We start from the raw sequence: 26,183 nt of genomic DNA, 5'->3' as shown, positions 1-26,183 counted from the left end.
CCCCTGTCGCTTGTCCCACACAAGGAAGTTGTGTAATTCGGATGCTACTTAGACAACAAAAAATTTCCTGAGTCCTGACCTAGATAAATCAAATAATATCCTAATTGGATATACTTAATTGGTGTTTGGAGGCATTTTTATACAGAGTTTTCTATTTCCACTGGGAATATTTTCATTTTTCTGTTTATAATTTACACCACAAATTTGTTTATTAACAATTCTTGACGTTTCTTTCATCTTCGTATGAATTTCTGCTTGAGAGCAAGGAAAGTATATCTTTGTTCTCAGGAAAGAAAAGTTACTTTGAGTTTTACTTTGAAGCACTCACTGATATAACTGAAATGTCATGAATAATTTAAGCAAACATCGATGCAAATGTTACTGGAAATAATCAAGGAACTTTAGAGGTTGTAAATAAAACCGATTTAAAGATGAAAATGGATGCAACTTGCAATTCTAATTTTGTATACATGCAAAAGTAGAACAAAATAGTATATTGGAACATATGGGAATGGAACAAACAGCACCGACGCTACGTGGGTGATTCATTTGTGAGTAGAAGAACTTAAATAGCTTACTCTGGCTTGCATATATACAGCAAGAACACTGAATATAAAAGTATAAAAAGCCTTTTCACTTTTTTTGTGATATTTTGAAAAAGATGCATCATGGAATCATAAAATGATTTGGGGTGGAAGAGCCCTGAACACTGCCAGGGATGGGGCACCCACAGCTTCTCTGGGCAGCCTGTTCTAGTGCCTCACCACCCTCACAGGGAAGAATTTCTTCCTAATATCCAACCTAAGCCTACTCTCTTCCAGTTTGGATGTAGTAGTATATATCTTGCCAATAGCCTGTATGTAAATAGTTGTGCCATTTACATCTCTGTATGCTCTAACATTCTAAACTGCCCGACCTGAATGACCTTGTAGTACTTGTTTTATAATACTGTCTTGTTTCTGGTAATTTAATCAAGGAAATTGCAGGGGAATTATGTTGGTGAGGGTGTCATTCGCCAGCCATGATGTCATGTTTTCTGGTATCTGCAAGTCTTGCTTTCTTGGGGTTTTTTGGTTTGTTTGGTTTTTGTTTCTCTTGATATTTTGAATACTACAGTCCATTTAGTAAGCGTATTTTATGCTTTGAGACACAGTTTGTATGTAGTAGACAGTCACAAAACTATTTCACCTCCATATTTCCATGTGCTTCACATGCTTCTTCCAGCCCCCAAGTGATGGTTCTGTGTGGCTGAGGCCTTCAGAGGGCTGTGCTGGGCAGCAAGGCACAAGTTTACAGGGGCTGCATCATCTCAGTACTGTCACAGCCACAAGCACAAGCTGGGAATCCATACACACAGTAACCCATTCATGATTTGCCTAAAGCGTGTCTGAACTGTGATGCTGGACTCCACGGGGTATCCACAATCCTCTGGATTGTGCTGAATTTGAATTAGATACAAAGATCCTTCCTTCTTGAATAGAATTTTTCAGACTGGCTAAAGGGTATTTCTCTCAAATATTTTTGTGCAGTATAAATAAGCTACAGTGAGACTAAGACAGCGTTTCAATCAATACAGCTTGCTACCAGCCACTGTATCAGTACTGGTAAAGCAAAGAGATGGAGAGAAAAAGAGTTTGCATAGGTAGTCTTTTTAATAATTATAAAGAATAAGTTCATTAACTCCTTTTGGATACTTTTAAAACATTATGGTGATGACAGTGCAAAGGTATCTAATTCATATATGATTGTGTTCCTACAGTTTATTTCTCAAGGAGAAATCTCAGAGGAGATTATAAAAAAATGCTTGAAAGATTTAATTAAAATCTGCTCTCTCACATTTAATACTGCCTAATACTTTTAATTAATCTGAAATTCCTAATTGCTTCTGTAATTTTTGCCATGTGTAAATAGCTAATTAAAGTATTAACCACCATCAAATGTAGCCTAAAATTAAATATATAAATGCTCTGTTGCTGATTAAGAGGATTACATGAAAAAATAGTCAACTTTTAGGTATGAATGCTTTCTGACTGCAAATAAAGGTAGATTAGCTGTAGTAAAAAGGGAAGCAGATGAAGGAAGTTCATGCAGTTTCTTATTGAGTTTATAGTTTCCTACTGAGCGAGCCAATATAAGACTTCTATAGCTCTAGTAGTGTTTAGAGAAGTTTGGAGGTTGTTTGAAACTTCACCAGTTTGTTACACTCCTTGAGGGACTGTCTGTCAATGGAGAGTGCTGGAATGCAATATATTCAGCCTCCTTTACCAGGTTTCAAGGACCAGATGGTAGGGGACATAGTTATGACCTACATCCTCTGAGAAAACATCCTTTCTCATTTTCAGAGTCATGTAAAAGGTAGAGAGAGCTCTTCTTGCTCCTGGAGGTTGCACTACAGAATAGCCTCATATTCGTTTGTGAGCCACCAAACGGATGGTGACAAACTCAGTGTAAATGCTGAAGGAGAATAATTTGACCTTTTCCCTCATGATCAGCTTGGGAACACCATCCACACAAATTCTTCATAAACATATCCTCTGGCATAACTGTCTATTGTAATGAAATACAAGCCAATAACCTCTTAGCTTAGACCAACCTGAACCAGTAAATGCCCGTGAGAGTCTCTGTAGTGTGCTCCTTAGGCATTATGACTCTGGAATTAGCTCATGCTGAACTAATCCATCCCTGCCCATAGCATGGAATTGCCATAATAAGGAACATAAGGAAATCTCTCAGGTAATCAAGTGTTGGGAATTTTTAATGGGGCAAAAGTAAAAGCTGCTTTTACTATAAAGACAAATAGAAACAGTTTGCTGAAGGATGCCAAGCCAATCTTTATTTCAGTTTCCACTGGAATTTGACTATTCTGGGAGTACAAACTTCAAGACTGTCAGAATTTTAGGTCGTTGCACCAGGTCCTTATACAACATTCCCCCCTTATAAAGCTATGGATTAGTGATAATCAAATAAGATGTTTCAGTATGGAAGGCTATTATTATTTTTGGTCCCCTGAAAGGCTTCTATAGATAAATTAGACAATTAGCTCTTTTAGCAGTCCTTACTCCCAGTGGTCCTTCTGGGTTCTATTTCAAAAATGAGATGGTATAGACTCTTGATTTGGCAAAGCCTCAAACCAGTAATGAAAAGCTGAAAAGCTCTTCTCTTTAAAATGATCTCCAAAACTGACAAATATTTCTTACAGTATATAGAAAAATCTCATCAGGTTTTGTCTTTGTTATTTCAATAATGTCTCAGATATAGTACATTTTCCCTCTTCCACGTATGTTCTAAGGGCTTTTCTATATGCTTTTTCCTGTTAAAATGACAGAGACTGGGTTTAGTTGCCTTTAATGCTCTTTTTAAATGGAAAGCTAAGCCAAGAATAGAAGAATTTCATTTCTTGTTCTGATAGTACTTTCATGTTATCTGAGTGCTCACAACTAGGAAACATCTCAGGTATAGTGCTCCTGGAAAATCTTTCCAGTTGTGAGTATTCTCCATAGGTACACCTGCCAGTGTTATTTGGGAACAGGTAGTTTATATTTCTGTCCTCTGGTTTAGAATTATTAACCTCAGCCTCACATCTCAGTTATAGAGAAATGAGACCCAAAGGATAATATTCTAGTGTTTGTCCCAGCTGATTTTTTCCTATAGCCTGTGCTCACTACCTCTACCTCTCCTCCAGAAAGCCAAGGGAGAAGTTGTCTCCTGTCCTCCTCCTGGACAGTAGACTTCTTCCTAGTAGACTATAAAAACAATTCTACATCTTCTTCTGCCGTAGAAACATTTCAACTGACAGTGGTGTCCAGGTTGTGGTGGTTGGTTTGGTTTGGTTTGGTCTGGTTTGGTTTGATTTTCCCATATAATGCAAATCAGGAGTATTGGTATCAGAAAGTGTCATTCGGTTCATTAAGTATTTTATTGCTGCTGAACTATTAAACATATTTTATGGCTATGTAGTTTAATTGATGTAGTCATAAGTTACAAAGAGGAAGTTAATATTATGATAATACTTTTACATAAATCAGATCTTTTAATAGAAAATTACCAGTCTAACTTGACTAAACATTGTTCTGTTCTTAACCATACTGAATGTACCAATGGATACTGCATTTGAGCTTTTGAAATCATCCCCTGAGATTCTGGAAAACATGCATAAAAATGTTAAATTTCCTTTGTTTTCATTGACATTTTGACTTGATTAGCTGAAATTATAATATCTCCCTAAAGTATGGGTAATTGTATTCATGTCATTTTTTGCTTCAGTAGTGGCATGTTGCAGATCATTTTTTTTATTCTGCAGTATGTTGGCATTTGCAGTGGTACAGCAAGAATCATAGAATTTAGTTGATGTACATATGTGAAGTTATTATTTCTGGCATCCTTTAGAGAACTACCTTCCATATCAAACAATTTCAATAATTTAGCATGAGATCTCTCCTTCGTTTCCTTTTGGAAGTAGAGTGTTGTCTTGGTTTGAAAAGCAGGTGTTTGTTTAGAAAGGCAGGAGCCTCTCTTGAAATAGGCAATGTAAACACCCTTCCTTCAAATTATTGAAATTTTAATTATAATTGAAATTAAGGAGCTCTCAGGGAAAGATATGGAAATAAGAATAACAGTTCTTTACTAGGAAAAAATTGCAATAAAAATACAGTAATAAAAAAAACCCAGAAAACAAAACAAAAAAAACCCAAACCCAAAACACTGACAGTGTCAGAATACAACCTGACACCCTGTCAGTCAGGGTGTTGGTAGCAGTCCCATTAAATGGTGGCTGCAGTCCTCCTGGATGAGAGATGTGGCTCAGTTGAAGCAGTGCTCCTGTAGAAGGGTGAAGTTTTCCTCTGCAGGTCGTGATGATGTGGAAAGGTCTGGTTTCCTCTGGAATCCAGTGGGAAAAGGCTGCTCTGATGTTCCAAATCTCAGACTTTTATCTAGATAGGAAAGGCTTGGTTCCTCCCCCTGGCTGGAGCATCTCCCAATGGGATGATGCAATTTTATCAGTCATGCAGTGGGACTCAATGGCCCATTAACAGAAGATATCTCCTCTGGAGGAAGGATGGGTTGTGGAAATGATAAAGGACACTGCCCCACCTGGTTTCAACAGATGGTGATAGAATACATACTTTTGGTTACAGCCTGCATTGCAAGCCAAGTGTGGGTACTCTGATGGGAACCACAGGCAGGTGTATCTCCTCTCTATTATTCCCAGATTTTTGGTTACAGAATATGGACAGTGTTGAAGGAATGATGCAGCTGATTTTAAGGAAAAGAAAAGCTCATGAAAGGGAGCTGAATGTTCTGCAGCAGAACTGATTATGACCCAGCCTCTGCCACAAAGCTTCCATGGCAAACAAGGGAAAAAATGGTTTTCCAGATAGTAACTATCTGTGTTTTGTTTTGTTGCTTTCTAACTTGATAACCAAGGTCTGACTTACAGAAATACTGAGGGCCTGAGAGCTGTGCTTTGAAAGCATTTCTGCTGTAACAGAAAATGCTATTATGGAAACAATGTGGTCCCACATTCTCAAATTCTGCATTTAAAATAAACAGACATTTTGTATACTTGATGCTTAGTGTCCCTCATCCATAAAATGGGAATAATATATTTACCTGGAGCTGTTATGGAAATTATGTTATCTCTTAATTAGAAGCCGTGTATGACCACGTAAAGAACATGGGTCTCTGGAAACAAATTTAGTCTATCAGTGATAACAATTGGAGCTGAGTTCTGCAGACTTTGTATTTTAAAGCTTGCTCTTTAAATTAATTGTTTTCTGACACATGACCCCTCTGCCCTCAAAGGTGTAAAGTTTATTCTCAAAAACAATAAGTGCACTTAAACAAAATTCTCTTTTTTCCTTTTTTTTCTTTTTTGCACACAGTGTAGGAAATCAGTAGACAATACTGCTTACTTTTCATTCTCCTCATAGTGATGAACCTTAGAACTTGATTGTGTCTATGTAGATTTAATGAGCAATTACTTGCTGTGTAACATTAGGAAATAAACTGTCTCCTAAATCAAGTGACAGATACATACAAAATACATGGAAAGGAAAAAAAAACAGAAAGAAAAACTACTTTACCACTTAACTTCCTGTCCTGTCTCATGCAGCCCAGGTTGGAGGTGCTCCTTTTCCTAAACACAGTAAGAGTTTGCCAATAAAAATACATTTGGTAAAGCAGACAGAAATGTTCTGCACATGCATCTCTGCAAACAGATATTATACAGACTGTTTTAAAGTCAGTGTGAGAATCAGCAGTAGGGCTTGCTTTGTGATGCTTGAGCAAAAAACCCAGTGATTAAAAAGCAGAGAAATGTGCCAGAGGAATGATGGATTCCTAAAATGATAATGATGTCCAACTTGTCTCATCTTCTTGTCCCATTTTTTAGTTTTACATAAATACTTGTAAATAACATGGGAAATTCAGGTCAAATAGGCAGACCAGTAATTCGTAAAACACAAGTGTTTGACTGCCGTAGATATTTAGCTTATGTTGGTTGGTGTTGTGTTGAACATCTCCTTAAACTCTTAAAAAAACTTGCTTCAGAGCTGGAGAATTGTTTTGAGGGTTTTCTGTTGGGGTGTTTTTAGTTTTGTGGTTTTGTGGTTGTTTGTGGGGGATTTTGTGGGTTGGTTGTTATTTGAGTTTTTGTCTTTTATTTAACAACTGAGGAATTCTACATCTCTCTCGATATATAAAATACTGTTATATTTGGGACACATTCTGTCACTGCAGAATGTAAACCTATAATATAAACTACTGTTGGATTTAAATAAATTTTCTCTCACTGCAGATTCTAAGTCTATAAGTGCATTGTTTATTTTTAGTTCTTTGAGTAAGTTAATCATATTTGTTGATGATTTTGTTAAAGGACAAATCTTTGAAATTTAAATTTCACCTTTATTTGTTTGCTTATTTATGCCGGAAAAAAAATTCTAAATCTTGGTTCAAGATCAGAGAAATTGTCAGTTTCGTGTTGGTGGTCAAGGGTGTAGGGTAAAGTGCATTTTTTCTCGGTTAATGACAGAATTACTGTGGGTGTAAACAAGTTATTAGTGAGGCCAAAACAAAGCTGCTTCCAAAAAAATGAGTATATGACTTACATAAACATATTTGTACTTAAATTCTTTGGTTGATACAATGCTGTTTCAGGAATGAACATGAATGTGGAGTGGCATTGGGGATATTTGGAACATGCTTCACTGGAGTGCCAGAAAATGGCAATGGGACATGAGGAACATCTATCTGTCCAGAAAATTTCTGATACTATTTTGGAAGCAGCTGAAGTTCTGGAAGATGTTCAGCTTATTATAATTACCAGCCTCTAGAAATGAGGAAGTTATAAAGAGGAATGTGTGAAATAACGAACAGGAGAAAATAAAAAAAAGACAAATATCTGTTGCTGCAGCCTGGCTATGTTTGCACCTGCAATGTCCTAGTGATTTCAGTACTAAGAAATGACTGCAGACCTTCCTCTTCTCTATAATATCTGGGCTAATTTTGGAAATAATCTTTCTTGGTTCTTCAATGCATCCTTGGAACCAGTGTCCTAGACTATATTTCAGCATTTCCTTGTGTCATCTGGCGTATAACTTAGCTGAGATGAGGGTGATGCATCATTTGCTGAGCTGGAATTAGAGAGTAAGTTAATTAGAAGTGAGAAGTTTTGCCTTTTTTTACCAGACTAAAAGCAGCTGTACAAGATTAAGTTACAGTATCATTGGGGGAGAAGCCATGGTTTAAAATCCAATTGTGCTCTGTGGTTAAGAAATATTATATTTAGAACTACGGTGCTGTAATAAATTCAAAAGTTTTACATTATGTATATATTAAGAATAGAACCAGAGAATTGTTTAGCCTGGAAAAGATCTTCAAGATCAAGGCTAACTGTTAACCTTGCCGAGTCTAATGCTAAGTGTCCTCAGGTGCCCCACCTACACATCTTTTAAATCCCTCCAGGGATAGTGACTCCACCAGTGCCCTGGGCAGGCTGTTCCTGGGCTTGACAACCCCTTCAACAAAGATTTTTTTCTAATATCCAATCTAAATCTCCTCTGACACAATTTGAGGCCATTTCCTTTCCTTCTCCCACTTGCTATTTGGGAGAAGAGGCCAACCCTCATGTGGCTACAAGCATCTGCATTTTAACTTCACTCACCCCAAAATCTCTGTTTATTCTTTTTTTCTTAACTACAAAGAAATCAATTTACATCTTGCCATGAGATATGTATGGAGGGATCTCTGAGCCCTCATGTTCTGACTTGTGCTCTTTGTGGGTTCAGCAGTGTACAGGAATTTTTACAAAGTTCTGTAATTGATACCCCTGCAAATATAAACCTCGCTAGTATTCAAATTTCATTGTAGGATTCAAACATGTGTTTCTTTAAAAAAAAAAAAAATTATAAGACCAATTTATTTCAGACTATTTTTAATGTCACGTCTACAGCTTCTCTCTAGGGCAGTTCCTGATGGAACAAGAGGATTGTGTGGAAGTCCGATATACAATGTTTGGATTTGTACAGGCTACTATGAGAGAATAGAAAAATTCCAACTGAAGGAATAGCATACTTGAACAAGTGGAGGGGTTGGTTGGTTGATTGGTTGGTTTGTTTAAAAGAAGATAAAGACCCTTTAATCATGTATTTTGGTGATTCTGGAACATTTTGCTCCCCATTACCCTACTATTCTTAAAGTAATTGCCTTAATTAAGATGGAAAAGGTGATTGCCTTATTCTTGACAGTTACAGGTTACCCAGGAAAATTTACCTTGTTTTCCTTCCAGGGAGATTTAGTTATAGAGCTGCTGCTTGCTTGGCTTTGGCATCCTGTAGCCTGACGGGCTACAAGCTGCACAGAGGCCACTGCACTGAATTCATGCTGTCCTATGTGGAAACTCTGCCTTGGGTGAATTGGCATCATAAAATGAACCAGAAATACAGGACTCTCACAGAAACATTCCTGACTTACTCAATATCTATGAAAAATGCTCCTTTTAGATACTCACGGTTTTGCCACATACATCATCTTTGTGCATTATAACTAAAAATCTAGATTGATATCCCCCTCCAAAGGGCTTTTTAGCCTTTTTTTTAGTGTAAAGCTTAAAATGGAAAGTTTGGAGTCTCTGTAATCAGCCCATTTGAAGTCCCATATCTGAAAATCCAGCAAGTGAACCATGCTTTAAACACTGATACATTTTGAATTTTAATAGACTTTATTACAAGCCTTCAAATTAAAAGCTGTCAGGAGAGATAAAAGGTTGGGGATGTGGATTCAAAGGGACTTTGATTAGACATAAAGGTCAGCAATGGTGGCAAAAAGTCAATGCATCTAAATTAAGCATAAACCTCTGGAAGAGAATATGCTAATCTTTCATGTAAAGTACTTGTCAGGCTGATCTTGGCTCATATCCACAACAGTTAAACTATTTTCTGTTATGAAATTTTAACAAATGGTAATCCATGTGTAATTTGCCTGTCAATTGTATGCCATTTGTTTTTACAAATGTTAGATTTTAACTACTAAAGAATCATATTATACTACATAATATGCTCCTGATTAAAGATTTTGTTTTAGAATCTTTAGCTTCGTTTTTGACTGCATCTTTTTTCCCTTGGGAATGTGAAATGCAAATAGGAGAAAAGGAAAAATAAAGAAAGAAAATCAACGCTCTAAATGTCATTGCTTTGTGTAAGACTAAGTGTAAAAGTATAAATTGGGCTTTAATTGAGCATGAGCTTAAAGTTATGGCAACTGTTAATATTTCTGAATGTGAAATTAAGAATCTGCACTGTTAGTGAGCAAACTCATTAAGGACATAAAAGGATGACAGGATGAAAAAGGATTTACATTTATAGAATCTTCTGTAAAATTATAAGAAATGACAGGCTCCATTTTTTGATGCTGAAATCAAGGTTGCATGTCTAAACCACGGTGACACTGTGGCTGGATTTTGCATAGCTGAGAACTAATAGGAAATTAATAGAGTGTAATAGAGGCCTATTGAGTTCAGTCTAACTTTGAATTTTTGATGTGGAAGAACAGAAGGCACAATTTCAGCCTTTGTTTAGTGTGCTGGGCAGATAGCTCCACAAAATCTAAGTATGGTATGGTCAGGATTAAAACTGTGATGGATGGCACCACAGCACGTTCTTGACAGCTTTTCTGTTCAAATACAAATTTCTGTCACAGTCCCAGAATGTCTGAAGGAACATGAAATATTGTAGCTACAAGTCCAGTGTGAAGCCACTGTGCTTTGAAAGTAAAAAATAATTACAAACTGTACATCTCCTAGGCACATATCTGTATTAATAATGAATAGTAGTAAATACACTGGAGAATACTAATGAAATGTTATTGAACACAGAAGTTTTGGAAACCATAAGGTTATCAATCTGTCAAGAAAAGTGCCAGTACATCTGTCTGTTTTTTGGGTTTTAGGCAAATAAGTATTTTGGACAGTTATTGTCGATCCTGATTTAGTCTACCTTTCAAAACATCTCTTTGGAATATTTTCCTGAAGATTTTTTTTAAACTTTCATCAATTTCTGTATGGAAAAAAATATTTCCTTTCACTTAAACTAGTCACTATTGCCTCCAAAAAATTCTGGTTAAACCAATGCTTTTATTGAAGCACATTGTAGATGGCATATTGTTCTTATTATAGCAGCAAAGTAGGTCAGAACCTCACTGCTTGACAGATGTGACATACAAAGTCCCTACTTCCATATTAGTCATGAATAAAATGAAAAAGAAGCTGATTAGTGCAGGAGAAAGTCTGCATTTAAAGAGCTAATACCAGTAGTGATTTTCTTCTTTGTGCTTAACCGTTAATTGAAGGAGAGACTTAAACTTTATCCCATTGCAACCGATTCCCACACAATGGCAGGGAGTCCAGCTGACACTGCAAATGGCATAAAACTTTGTAATATGAGCCATTGATTTAGTACAATAAGAAAGAAAATTGGACTCCATGAAGTGAGAATAAATTGTCTGACTGCTGAATCTCTGTCGTGTAATCTCATCTCTTGCTCACATGTTTTCCATGAGATGTGGTCGTTTGTCAGCTTCCAAAGAACTCCCAGTTGTCCTGTACCATTGTACTCTGGACTACCTCAGTTATCTCAGCAGAGGTAAACACATGTGAGGCTGCTATTCATGTTGAATAGTCTGTGGTCACACTTGTCAAATTTAAGTATCAAAGAATTCAAAAGTGGGCCAGAAATATCTTAAATGTCTTCAACCACACTATATGTACTTGTTTGAGGCAATGTTGATGACAGTATCGTCCCATTATAATCAAAGTACTTTTGTAAATCATTCTAAAGGTAAAAAGCATAGACCCCAAATATTTAATAAATGGGCAATTAACCTGTCTCCTCAGTGAAGTCTTGGTCTTCTTGGAATTTATTTATGCATTTCTAAAAACTGTTGCTAAGTGGGCCTTGGCTGTGCTCAGAGCAATGACTGTGTGCAGTCTCCTAAAGCGGTTCAGAACAGAAGGGCCACCTCATTTCACACAACACTGGCTGCATCCTTGCTGCAGTAGTGTACTGGTTTTATTTATTCTTGGCTTAATCTGTCAACCGCATAACATTTATACCAACACTTGGGATCCTCCCTATAAAAGTCTTCGGTTGAAGAAACTGCTCAAGAAGGCTGAAAAACTGAAGTACGTAGAATTTATTATAGTCAAAATAGTCATATATAAAACAGGGTAGGGGAATGGCAGAGAGATGAATGGATATGAAAAACATATTTTAATATGTATTTTTAATAAAATGAGGATAAAACAACTAGGATGTAATAGCTCTGTGTCTGAGTAGGGCCTGAAAGCAGGAGAAGCATTCTAATAGTGACTCATGTTAGGAATTGGTTAAACTGTGAGAAAGAGCTAAGCAAAGAAAACTCACCTCTCTCCTTTACTCTCCAATTCTGTCAGTTTTGTGCAGTCTGCTGTCTCTCCCATGTTTTAATCAATACATTTCTTTGGATGTGTACTTTTAAAACAGAAATAATCCAACCACACCTTTCTAAAAAATAAAACTTTGTTCAGTGATTGAAAATACGAAATTCAATCTAATCAACTGAAGCAACAGGATTTGCTGACTAGAGAGAGATAGGAGATGCTGTTTTTACAATTCAAAATATTTTGGTTTGACTGTGCAGATTTGCAGGAGAGCTTGGACACATGGTTCCTTGTCCATGGAGTAATCTGCCTGGTGGTTATTCCCCAGAGCCATCCTCATGTCACTGCCACAGAAAGTAGTCAACCAATTGTAAATTTTGGCTCTGTCAAAATTTTCAGGACAGCTTTCCCAGAGAACTTCCTGGAAGTTGCCTTAGTTGGGAAGCTATTCAGTTATTTATTTAAGTTCAATTTTGGTCTAAAATACCAAGTAACAAAATTCCCTGCAGCTCAATTCTGTTCTTTCAATTGAGTCCTCTAACTCCTGTCCATCCTTTTAATGTCATCATTCCCCATTTTCTGAAGAAATCAGCATTGTCTTATATGGCCAAGAACTTGTATTTTTTCACCAAAGTAGAGAGAAGAATTGCATTGTGATATGGATTTGTATGATAGATAATACCTTGACATTAGTCTCTTAAATGGAAAGGACTTTCAGGCTTGAATACTTTTCTTAATACCATATTTTATGGAGAATGTGAGTCCTCAAATAGGCAAGAACCTGGACATTTAGATTGTATAAGTAAAATGAAAGACATTAAGCTTAATTTAGCAGAGAAAGGGCTGCAAGGCGGCTGTTACCTGGCTTGTGGATGTGCACATATTGTTCTTGTTTGAGTTTCCATCATGGGCCAAGGTCAAGAGCTGCCTGGAATAGGTATTTTGAAGTATTTTTTTAACTTAGGGTTATTTAGAAAAAAAAGGCAAGTTAAGAATATAATTTTGGCTTACATTTAGAAGTGTTCGATATTTCATCAGATCTTGAATGACTGACCTAGTGCGCCTTTCTACTGATGTTTAAACAACAGCCTGAGCAATATTTCAGTGTGTAAGACACTAAAGTTCAGGAATGAGTGCATTCCTTTGCTCCCCCCAAGACACCTGTACTAAGTAGATGACCTTTAGCTTGAGGAGAAAGGGTGGCTGGACTCCCAGAGAATCTCACTGGTGTCAGGTTTACTCTTTAGGACCGCTAGGAGAAAATCATGCTGGTCTGTCACAGCACCTCTGTCACAGCACGGCTAGTTTGTAGCTGGGCAGATAATTCAGCCATAAAAAAGAAACCTAGTTTGGCTAGCCTAGTTCGATAAACAGGTCCCTGGGTAAAAAAGGATAGGTTGGATTCAAACCTCCACAGGGACCCTCAGCAAATCTCATTCAGCCCTAAATGTGGATAAATCATTGGCCAGGGATCTGGGCTGTGTTAAGACCTCTACCAATCACATGTGTAAGCCCAGGAAATTCAAGCTCCCTATGAAAGGGGCAGCCATAACAAACTCAGTGCTATTCGTGTCTCTGTCTCCAACCAGCAACCCCATCATAATAAACACTTTCACCTAAGGCATGCTGAGCAGCACATTTGGTCTCTGGCAGCAGTGAAGGCAAACATCCATATTAGCTGCTCTCTCCCTCTCTTATTGGTTTCCAAATAATCTGAAAGCAAATGAGTTGTTTTTGATACCGAAGCATTTTTTTACTCTGCTGGCATGAGTGTGAGTTTCCTCATTTTACTTCTTTTCATCTCATCTTATCCTCTCTGAAGTTAGAAACAAACTACTTTACAAAAAAATTACTAGGAGCTAATACCAAGTACATTACAGATATAACATTTATGAATAAAATACTTACTTTGTAAAGCTTTTCGTTTGTGAACCGTGATGATATAAGAAAACATAACCTTTGGTGTCTTTTCTTCAACTATAGGAATTGGGTAGGATTGTGTGTTGGGGCTTCCATTGTCTTCTCAGAATGCCTTTGTAACTAAAAGTAATCTATCAAATGAGAGTCAAGTTCTGTAAGGAAAAATATGAAATAAACAAAATCAGCTTCAAACCATTAGAAATTCTTTTCTCAGCATGGTAGATGAATGTGTGCACTTACCCATATAGCTGGTGCTTGAGAGTATAACCTGTTGTGGGGAGAATCTGTTCATGCTTTAAGGAAACACGATTTCTCATCATAGCTGTATTCCTAAGGGACACCTCATATTTCTCCTCTTTCTTATTCTCTGTCGGACTTCAAAGACCAACAGGAAAAAATGTTGCATTGTGTCTTGGTATTGCTTGTTCATGGTGGAGGGTTAGGAATGAATTGCAAAACCAAGAAAATCTTTAAATAGACTATACAATATGTAGCTCAACTCCACTCTTGAGATATCCCCTTCACTCACTTCTTAGTAGTCAGTGGTATTTTCCAGATTTCAGCCCTTCTCCTTAAACAAGACTTAGTGATTTCATGTTAAAGGAAGGTAATTCAGTGGCATATTGACATCTAAAGTAATGTTTTCTACCTTGCACCTTGGTGCACCTCATAGTTCTCTTTTTTCCATATTGGTTGTATGACTGATCGAATGGGAAAATAACCCTGAAAGAGATAATGTTTCATCTCAGAAGCCAACTGACTCATCTCTCCAGAATACATGGATTGGTAAGAAAGAGCAGAATTGTCCCCTTCAGTTTCAGCTAAGTGTTAAACTGTCTTAGAAGCAGCCTGGAACTGCACCTGCAGAAATACTAAGAGTCTCAAACACCACAGTGGATGTAAATTAAAAAACCTTATCTTTTATATACTTCATTAAACTTATAAATAACCTGAGAAAATTTAAAAAAAAAGTCAACTCCATTTGGATAAGCACTTAAATAAAATATATGAGCCCCAGAAGTAGAAGGAGAGCAGTGGAGCTTTCCCACACTGAGGAATGCAAACCAAGGTTGGCTTATGGCTTCCCTCTGGTCCTCCCCAAGGTTATATAAACTAGGGCATTACTGATGGACTGACATGAAGAAAAAGTAGCATCAAAATCATGTGCTGTGTAAAAGGAGTTTTATTCTCCATCTGACATCTTTAAGATATAATATTAATAATTTAGCTGAGTTTTAGTAGCCTTTTCAGCTGTAGCCCACTAATGACAAGCTTGCTTTCTAGTGTTTAACGCCTGCTGTGCAAGTGGTACTTTTAACAAAATACATTTGCTGCAGGCTCTTTGACATGGCTTCACACTGAGATAAACACAATTAGCATGAGCTATTTAAAATGCTTTTCTCTTGTGCTTGTTTATAATTGATCTTTTAAGGTCTATTTTTATTATTAATTTTAAGGAATGTATAATAGATTTGATAGCACAGTGAGGGTGTGTTATTCAAGTGTTTTACTCTTGAGATATTCCTGGGTCTTCTGTTTGTAATAGCACATTCATATACAAAGACTCAAAAACTGACCAGATTTGTCCTTCTTTTAACATGCTATGCCATGGAATGTATTGTAGCAGACCATGGAGGATAATCCAAAGGAGTGCAGGCAGGCTAACTTACATAGCATAAAAATTTCATTAGAAAGTATTTCCAGTGAATCCTCTTTTGTATAAAAAGTCTTATCTTTTATATATGTCATATCAAAATGTCTTTTAGTAAAAATAGTCTTGCAAAGAATCTCTGCTGAGGCGGGCTGTACTGAATATTCATAACATCTGAGTGTGTGCTGAAACATTTTAGAATAAATATTTTTTTTTTTTTAGGTTAAACTAGTTTGGAATATTATTGTTAATCTTCCTTACATCCTTTCAGGCAGTCTATGTAAGAAAATTTTTGAATTAAAAAAGAGAGAAAGAAATGCTCTCCTCAGTGAGAGCCCACATGCTCCAGGTCTCATTAAAATCAGTGGAAATCTTCTATTGACTTTGCCAAGAGTGGATCTTCTCAGCATGGTTTTGGAGGGGTAAAGGGAAGAAAAGACATGCCTCAAAAAATGACAAATGTCTGTTAGAGCCCTCAAGGGCAAAGCTGTTGTGAGGTATGTTTTGTGCTCTTCTTTCCAGGCTGCCACTTCTGCTGACTGATTGAAACCTCTCTACCCACTTTCTTGGCTTTTTTTAGGGTTTAGTCTGAAAACACAGCCCTCATGGCAGCATCAAAAAGGAGAGTGTTCCTTGAAGTTTCCTCAATCTGTGCACCTGGGCCGGTGACAACTATAATTACTTTTTAGTGGTTGGATTTGAAAGAGGCAGTGGGCTGATTTGGTAATAGACAGGTCTTCATCTTAATAAAGAAGCATAAATTGAAGCTCTCTGATTTAGGAATTGAAGTACAGTAAATATTCTATATTTGCTTTTCACAGCCTTTCTTCCCAATGGATCCTGCAGCTGTTTTTGGGCAGTTCTGATAAAGATCTGTTCCTAGATGTAAGTAAAATGCTCGGTCTGACAAATCAAACACGTATTGGCTGACTCTGTAGGGGCTGAGCATTGCACTTAGGAGCATATGTCTGACTATCAGGCCTGATTCTGAGACTGAGCCCCTCAAGAAAGAGGGACTTGTTCCATTCCTGAGAAAAAAACCACTGTAGTCATTTGGTAGATTGTGCAGCATGGCAGGAGGGCTGACAGGACCTGAGAGGCTTCAAGCTGGAAGGCTTTTAGAAAAAAGCCCTGCAAACTGTTGGGACTGTTGTGATGGTTAAAACTTAAAAAGGTTTACCAAGGGCACATCAGTGCAGAGATCAAATCCACAGCCATCAGAGCTTTCTGGCTGCTTCAGGGCTGGTGGCAAGATCCCAAATTATGCTTCCCTAAAGAGATTTTCAGAACACTATGGATTTCCCCATAAATCAGGCCAGGCCATATTTAATACCCACAAGGCATGACAAATGATGGATACATGGCTTAGCTTTGCTTTGAATGTTCTGTCTTATGTCCTTTGCTGTAAATGAATTTGTTGGAATTAGTTTTGGACTATTCCAGTAGGATCTGTGGCTCAGGAATGAAAACACTGATTTCTGGGGAGTATGTAAATGGTAGAAGCCACTGAGAATGCCTGGAGTGCGAAAACGGCCCAAAGGAAAGGATACCCCACCTTCCCTCAGTGCATGGGCATGAAAAGAGGGAAATCAGTTTGTTTTGAAACATTTTGTTTCATTTGTCACGCAGCAGGTTTTCACCACCAGGACTCCATCCACTGTCTTACTCTGGCTCATGACCACTGAGTCCTCAGTGCTGTGAAAATACCTACATCTAAATCCTTTGCTTTGAACCCTGAAATTATTTTGATACATGCCTGCTTGTATCTCTGCTTTCATCTAGCTTTTTGAAAGTGAAAAATACATGGCTGAAACATCTCAACTACTGAATCATGTCATTACTTGGTTAATTTTAGTGACTTGATTTTGGAGGATCTATGATAAAATATGGCACGCAGGGATATCCTAGTAACCTTAAACATGTACTATGTTTTTTATTCACTCTAATATGGTGCTGTGATGACATTAGTGGAACTGTGTCCTTTGTCCAGACACTGAGTCTTTTATGGAGAACATTGAGATTTCAGAAAAAAAGGTCCTTTTAAAAATAATTTGTTGATATAACAAAACAAAGTATTTGAAAAAAAAAAAAAGTTATGTTTTAGAGTGTTATCTAACAATCAGAACCAGCTGCTTTAAGAGATCTGGTTTTGCTCTTGTCAGGCTACTGAAATCCTACTTTCATTTGAACTCACATGTCTGGGATGTCTGTAACACTTAAATATTTATTGCTTTGAAGGTTCACCAGGTCTGTAATAAGCACAGGGGAAAATAAATACATTATGCAAAGGGAGATTAGTTTTATCGCATAGTTTTCCGTGGGGCAGCTGTTTATTTTCAGTGTTCATTTTCTTGGACCACTCAGGTAGACAGCTATTCTTTTAGGGCATTTTTGTTAATTTAAGTAACTTTTTTGAATTGCAAATCTACCACCAAATTCACTTCTAAAAATTCAGCCTCCAGCTCATAATTATATAATAATAAAAAAAATCTTTAGATCACTAACTCAAAAATATGTACTTGTCAGAGATATTTCAAACAAATGCAAAGCATATACACTCTGAATCATCTGATACATCAATGTCCATATGAAAATGCATATAAAATGTCCAGGTCTGCTAGATTTCTTGTATAAAAAATATAATGTACATGCTATAAATTCCCACAATTCCACAGCAGGCTTGAAATACTTTTGTCTCATATATGTGACTTCATAAAAACACTTGTTGACATCAATAGGCTGTTGCAGTGATAGAAATATAATAAGTGGTCAGCCTGTCATTAATCTTTTTATTTTTTAAATTGCCTTGGATTTTTGCCCTAGCCCAGAGGACTTGAGGAGAGTTATAGGACAGTGAAAGGAAAGGAGTACTGCAGAGGGGCGGGCACTTACTACACTGTACAGGGCTTTTTGTGCACTGGAGATGTCAGGAACAACTACAGTGGAAAAGAACTTGCCAGTGAAGTCACCCATAGAACCCTCAGTCTTAAAATAAACTTGTTGGAGTCAGTGCATGACTATTCAGATACACACTTTGTATTCACACTCTCAGACTTGTGTATTAATATTTGTGGCCCTTTCAATTCATGTGAAAACATAGCTCTCAGCTACCATAGTTTTGTGACGGTGTTACGGGAATGTTGCATTGAAATTAATTCTTTATATTGCAAAATGCTCAGCTACAGAAAGTGTAATATTATCGCTCTAGAAGATTAATCATTTTTGGTGATGTAGGCACTTATGCTGAAATTGCCATCAGAAATTTATTGATCGACATATTTTGACCATTCTGGACCAAACTGTAGTCTACTAAAACTGAAAGTGCAAAACAATTTTTATTTCACTGTGAACCAGAATTTATTCCATTATGAATTGATTACTGACCTAGTTTGTTCTGAAATACCCTCACCTGGAGTGTCTGTTCCCAGCTCAGCCCATTCTGGAAGGCACAGTTTGAGGTAGGGATAAGAGTAAGAGGTGCTGGGGTTTAGAAGGGCAGATTTCTTGGTGTAATTACAACCATAGCAGGTAGAATATGAGGGACATGAGCAGGAGAGAAGCCAGACATGGGTAGTGATGGCAAGTGTTCAGCAGCACTTTGAATCGGAGCAGGTAGTGGGGTTTCATTCGTTCATTTTATGGGGTGTGTTTCTCATTCAGAGCTGTTACTGGTATATAAAGGAAGATTATCTCCACTGAAATTTGGAAATTTGGCAAGAACAGTTAGGTATAAATCAAACAAATAGAAGTTTTGATTGTAAAAATAGAGAAGGAATAAGCTTTTGATATATTTGGTGAATGTAACTTTACCTCTTATGTAATTAATAAGCTTTGTATATTTATTTGTTAGGACTGAAAGCTTTTGACAAGGTACACAAACATTCACTTGAATACTTACCATTAATACATGTCTACCAATACCAGTTGTTTTAATTTGGAAATAATTGGCAGAGATTATCAGAGCAAGTGAAGATGTTATTGTGATGTAAGTACAAATGATGTTAGACTAAATCAGTAGATTGTAAGATTGTGACTACTATATCTAAGTAATTAATATGCTAATTAGCTAGTTTAAAGAAAAAAGGGATGTTAAAAGAATGCAATAAAGAGCTTGTATTTTTCTCTTTTGCTGTGCAAACACAGCTCCCTGCAATAACTTAATGAGGGAATTTCAAAGGAACAAAACTAACAACAAATGAATTAGACGCTTAACTAAGTAATTACATGGTATTGCTGAGACCTTTTGGGTAGGGACTAGCATAAATATGTGTTTAGATTGTCATAACAGAAAATAACAGAGAGAGTGGGAATACTAAGAAAATCTGTTTATTTTTTGGAAATTTATTTTTCTGAAGCAGCCTAAGAAAAATTTGAACTAAAAGGTTATTATTGAAAGAAATTGTTTATTGATAGTAATAAGATTGAAAATATTTCTAAGGTAGAAGGATGTAAGCTCTTTGAGGGAAGAAAGGACAAATAGAATGTGCTACTCTTTTTTTCTTTCAGCCAGACTTTAATGTATTGGTAGAAAAGGGACTCGTGTTCAAAAACCATAATCTATTTTTGTTCAGCATTCTGAATTTTGAATCTGTTCCAAGGGCCAGGTTTTGGTCTGGCCCACAAGATTAATATAAAATCTTACATGTGGCAGTGTGGCATTGTGGAAAGATCCGTAAGCACAATGAAAATGTGTCTGAAACTGAGTCTGAAGATGCATTACAAGCTGAAACATGGTGCGGAAGATTTCAGAACAAATTAAAGCAGATCTTTCGAGAGAGGGTAAGAGAGAAGAAGAAAGTGTAAGAAATCAAGAATTTTTTGGTTGTAAAAATGCTTTCAGAGCTGTAGCTGCTTTATTAGTGTTAAATTTCTTGTCTCTAAATACTTTTTCTCAGCTGGAGAAAGCCCATGTTTGAAGCCTTCTCTTCTGTCAGGAAGCCATGCAGATTTAAGCTTGTCAGAATCATGACACTCTCCACACTAGAAAATGCTACTTGAACTACTCTGTACAGCTTCATCTGACATCCATACTTGATAAAGACAAAACCACTATCTTTTAATCAGTTTATTTTGTTACTAATGGGCTTCTTATTAACTCAAAATACTGTTATAACTGATTTCAAAATATACAAACATACAAAAGGAAGCATGCAACAAATCTTTTGTTTTCTTTTGTATTTTTATAAAAAATTCGACAGTAGCAAAAAAAATCTAGCAGCTGCTAAATGAAAGCCAAAAGTTGGCTTAAAAAACAGTAAATATTACTCTGAGAATAAATAATATCAATTGTAGAATTTACTATGTGAAGAGATTGCTTTTTAAATGTTAAAGTAAAGCATCTTGGAGTTTTGATTCAAATTTAACCCTTGTCATAATTAATATTGAGGAGCATCAAGGGTGATCTATTAATGGTATATCAATATTGATAACTGAGCTGCATTTGCAAGTACAATGAGCACTGAAATAATCTGAACATCACACCTCCAAATGAAAGAGTGTCTCCTTCTGGCTCTCAGCAATCGAGAGCAGGGATGTGTGTCTAAAAGGTGGAATTTTTTCAAAAGTGTTGGAATTATTTAGAATCCCTCTGGTACTCTGTGTCTAAAAGCTGTGCAATTCTATCCTCTGAATATTTAACTGTACTGAAGTCGACGTCTAAACATAGTTAACTTCAAGTGAATTAGGACATCACACCACTAAACAGATTCTAACACACAGTTTAAATGCAGTTTTCTGATTTGATTGGTCTTTTACTTTGTTAATTCTAGTTTAAAAATGTATAAGATGCAATATAATTTTGGTCTTTTTGCTAAGGAATAGAGGTTCATGCCTCACATCTATCTGTTTTTTTCCCTGGTAACTTTGAAACTATTTTGAAACACATTTCATGAAGAGAGAGAGCTCACAAAGGCAGTGAGTTCCCACAATGTGACAATCCTCAAAGCAGTTTAGTTATCAGCCTTCAATGGTTGGGTGGGGAGCCCCTATCAGCAGCCCTTTATCTGTTTAAATGAGGCTGTAGTGTGTGTGCTCTTTCCTAAACATCATCTATCGCACCAGGAGAGAAATGAGATCAGCGTTCACACTTGGAAAGTTTAGTCGTGAACTACTTGGGAATTAAAAATTAGTGTCTGAACCAGACTTCATCAGTTTTCTGATCAAGATACATTGTGTTTCAAATGCTGTGGTTACATGCTGGGTCAATCTCATGACTTTTTAAAAATAAATTGTTGAAGATAGCTTTGAATGAGATGAGAGCTCATGTAAATTGTGTATGTACAGACACACACACATATATATGTATATTGTAATGTGAGTTGCAGCTGGCTTTATATCTCTATAGACAGTTAACTATAGAACTGTCAAAAAGGAAATAAAGGGAATTCACAGAAGTGGAACAGACTCTGAAACTTAGCAAAGAATATATTTAATGAAATTCATCTACTTAAAAGGCAGTGCTACATAAAACTTAAAATAGTCCAGGTTATGAATCTCAATAGCTTTGAATAAGCTCAGACCATTGCTACAGAACCAAGTTACTATGGCCCAGATGTGGCACTGGGTAGGAAACAGCCTGGGGGAGAAGACTTCTTCTTTAATAAGGAATCGTATTCTATGTGGGGGTACATTTTTAAGCTTTGGCCTAATATTATTACGAAAAATGAAACTCTAGCTAAACTTTGTGGCATTTTTATGTCACCCACAGGGTCTCTCTGATTTGGGGTTTGTATCTAAATCACCAGGTTTTAAAATGCATCTTCCATATGATTTCAGTTATACTTGTGAATGACTGGCATATCTTAAGTGAAAGGTCTGTTGTCCTCAGTGGTGGTTAAAGTCAGAGCTGTCATCTTTGAATTATTTTATTTCATGAGCTTTTAATCATACCCCAAGGACATGTCAAGCTCTTGCATGCTCTTTCTTTCATGTAAATTCTTTCACAAACACAGGCCGTGGAGGAGATGCTGTCCTTTCTTCTCCTGTTCCACTCCAAGCACATATTCAGCATGGTAGGGTAAACTTACAAGAAATCTAGTATCATAGTAAATTGCAATTTGGTGAGGTGTGGCACACTTTCACAGGTTCAAATTTTGGGTAGTTCTAATATAACAGCTAAAGCAGTACAGAATGTATTTACAGTAAATCAATCCATGCAGTCACTCTCTAACAAACACTCAGTTTGTTAATTAGATGGAGTTAGTTGCCCTCAAAATTATCTTTGTGACTTTTTTGTGAATGTAAATTAATTTGAAGACATTGTGAGATTTGTTCACTTTATTGAATTTTCTATGCCTGAAGCATCAATAAGTATATTTATAGTAAAGCTATTGAACAATTCTGTTGGGTTTTTTTTCAATTACTGTTCTCATGGATGTCAGCTGGTATGTTCCTGTGTCTCATATACAGCATAGCATCTGAATGTCCCAAGGGTTCACATATTTTCAGAAGGGACCTAAACAGCTGGTCTATCCTGCTTTTACTGCTCAGGATAAGATATTGTCCTGTTTCTGGCAACTTTTGCTACAAAAGTGTAATGATGTCTATTGTGATTCTTGTTATTTTTGTATTTGTTATTTTATAGCTTCATAGGTAAATAAATATTAGGTGGGGACTCAGTATCTGAGTGTCATTTAGAACACCAGACTCTAAAATTGCCTCCTATGAAACTTCAGTAATATCTTTGAATGGCTATGTATTAAATGACTGACTCAAATGTTTCTTGGGGCTAAAGGGAGCAGTGCTGCTTAGACAGCTTGCAGTTTGCAAGACATTTATGAAATGAACACGAGGAAGCCCAGTAGTTGTATTTAAAATTATTTATTGATGGACAAGTAAGTGAAAGATATTTGGACCAAGAATTGTTTTAAGGTAGAAATAGTATGCTTTCCCCTCAAGCTCATTTCTGAATTTCTGGAGAAAAGACAGCCATAACCCTCTAAAAATATCTGAGGCTGAATTGCCAGTGCTGAGCACTGTTGCATTCTGTCTGTGGAATGCTAGAAATCCACTGGTATGTCCTTAGCTGAATGTTGGGACTTCAGCTTTGTAGCTGACAGGGTAGCCTGCTTCTACTTTGGGTTCCAGCTCTGTGTAAGTTAAAATTGCCAGTGCTCATGTTAGCCTTTATTTAGTGCCTTTGCACTTAATAAAGTGGCATCATCTGTCCCCTCTGTGTTACCTTGCAGGCTGAGTCAAGGTGGACATACCTGGGCAGTAGAAAAGGTCTTGCTGACTAAGGAGCCACTAGAAAGAGTGGGGAGCAAGCAGGATGCAGGCACTGAGCTGAATGAGGTCAGATTTGCCTGAATGCAGTGGGTACCTGCCGTGCCTCCTCAGCTGGTCTGCCCTGGCTCTGGCACAGCCTGTCTGCCCGGCTGCAATCCCCAGGCTGCTGGGAGAGCGTCATGGGGCAGATGGGGACCATGCACAGAAGTCTCATCTTGTCATTGCAGGTTTTGTTGACAGTCTCTGTGCCATGCAAAGAATCTGCCTCTGCTTTCCCTCTGCTGCAGCTTTGCAAGCAGACTGCTACACACGCATTGTTGTGTGTTTAGCTAATCACTTCTGGAAAGGAAATGATGTACAAGATAATTTGAGTATGGACCATTTATATTATCATAATCTTGACCACAGATTACCTTTTCATTCTAAAAAATGCTTCTGATGCGATGCTTGGAGACACATTTTAGTAGATTTGTTCTCCAGAAAAGAAACTTTAATGAAAAACATTGCTGTCATAGTCACAGACATGCTTAGTCTTTAAAACCCACATAGCATCCTGCATTCCTCAATCAACAAACAATAAAAAATAAATTCAATACCCATACAAGCTATCATCATGCAAGGAGCTTTTGTAAATATATGGTCTTACAGCAGTTTGAAATGCCACCTTCTGTACAGGCTTTAGATATATTTGCCACATTAAATAATAACTATGTAAGTAATTGAACACACTTAATGATAACTCCTTGCCTACTACAGAATGTTTACAAAATTCTAGTGGCCTAGTGTGACTGAGGTCATGGTACATAAATCTGATTGTAATCCCAAATTAAACTTAAATATACTTGTTGTGCAATAACAGCAAAGTAGGAAAATGAAACACAGCCTCCTCCCCAATGTAGCTTTGAGAGCTTTAAAAATTATAGCTCTGTTGGTCAGATTGGTTATGTGGGAAGTTATTCCTGGCCCATTGAAATAATTGTATTAATGCCACATACTGTATAAGAGTCTTACACATACTGTATCAGAGTTTGAAATATAAAGCATAAGTCTCTTACAAAAATATTAGAGATGTTCTGTAATACACCTAAGATTTTTTTGTACTGCATGTCTGAATAAATATTACTAATGAAGAAATATCTTATTTGCAGAAAAAAGCAAGTTACTCATACTCTGGATTGCTTTATTTTGTTGGTTATTTGGTTGTCACTTGCCAAATGCTACAACTTATAACCTCTGACTCTAAAAAGCTGCTTTTATGATTTACTTTTATGGAGGTTTTTATGTTTAGAGCCCTTTACAATCTCGAAAGAAATGAAATTTCTTTCAGTATCTTTCGTGTTGAAGCATGAATTGTTTAGCATTATATCTTGGTTGCATTTGGCTGCATATTGCTGTATAATGGTTGTACTCTGCCACGTGTTCATGGGGCGAAGAGTAGCCTAAGAAAATGGTATTTTGAATGCTACGCAGTGGGAACATTCTTAGGTTTTACTTTACTTTAGAAGAAAGTGCTCTTTGAACTTAAAGCTTAAATCAAGTAAATTCTGACATTACCAATCATTGGTGGACTACTTTTCCAGATGAATACTAACCCCATCAGGAGTTGTTAGCAGCTGTGCACACCCCCCTGAAATCTTCTGTTAATGATTTTATTTCCAACATGGTTTGACTAACAGGTTGTATATCTGTTGAAATCGAATGCAAAGAAGTGTAGTAAAAACTGCCTAAAACAGGATACATAAACTCATTCTATCTGCTAGTAAATTAAATTATTAATGGTTTAATTTCTTTTTTTTCCTTTCACAGGATTTGAGGTTCCAATTAAATCCGTGTTTGGGCCATTGCTTTGCCTGCTAGTACTTAATCTTTTTTGAAAGCCTCATCACTTATCTAAAACAAAAGAAGAACGAGGTAAGGAGAAAAAGTAATGAAATGCAGCATAGCACATCTGTCAAAGGAACAGAAAGTAGTTTTAAAAAAATCCAGGATCAATGACATTAAAAAATTATTTGTTGAGCACTAAATGTGTTCATGTTAGGCATGTTAATTGTAAAGAATCTGTAAGAGCCATTATGTCCTTGCATACACTGATGGTTTTCTTGTTTGTGTTTAAGAGATTTACTGTTGATGTAGCCACAGAATACTGTGCACCTCTCTGTACTACTGAGTCCTCTAAGATTGTTTGACATCTTAATACTGAACTGTTGAATATAATTAACATTTCTGATGTTATTTAAAATTTACTTTCAGGTCAGTCTTGATTTATGTTCTTCAAATGTGCATAATGCAATACTGGGCACTGTATTACAAGATTTAAACTGTTTCAGCACTTAGAGCTGTACTGTCCTTTGTTATTGATGATAGATCTGTCCAAAATACCTGGAACTGGCTTTTGCTATATCAGTTAGGATTGCAATAACATACAGCAAGGCACGCATAACTAGAGGTGACAGAGAAGAGTAGTAAAGTGATTTA

General features: G+C 36.7%; 1 long non-coding RNA gene across 5 annotated transcripts in view; it reads left to right on the top strand.

Annotated features, from left to right (window-relative positions):
* LOC148222161 (uncharacterized) overlaps positions 1 to 26,183 on the top strand; it is a 516,376-nt gene that overhangs the window by 315,503 nt on the left and 174,690 nt on the right. For all 5 annotated transcript variants that reach the window (XR_015806785.1, XR_015806786.1, XR_015806783.1 and 2 more), the window contains one exon: positions 25,515 to 25,619. This is a non-coding gene — a long non-coding RNA (uncharacterized LOC148222161). The remainder of the gene's footprint in view (positions 1 to 25,514; positions 25,620 to 26,183) is intronic.

This window comes from Sturnus vulgaris, chromosome 14 (genome assembly GCF_052056855.1).
Source record: "Sturnus vulgaris isolate bStuVul1 chromosome 14, bStuVul1.hap1, whole genome shotgun sequence".
NCBI classification, from domain to species: Eukaryota; Metazoa; Chordata; class Aves; order Passeriformes; family Sturnidae; genus Sturnus; species Sturnus vulgaris.
This window is presented reverse-complemented; position numbering and strand designations above follow the sequence as displayed.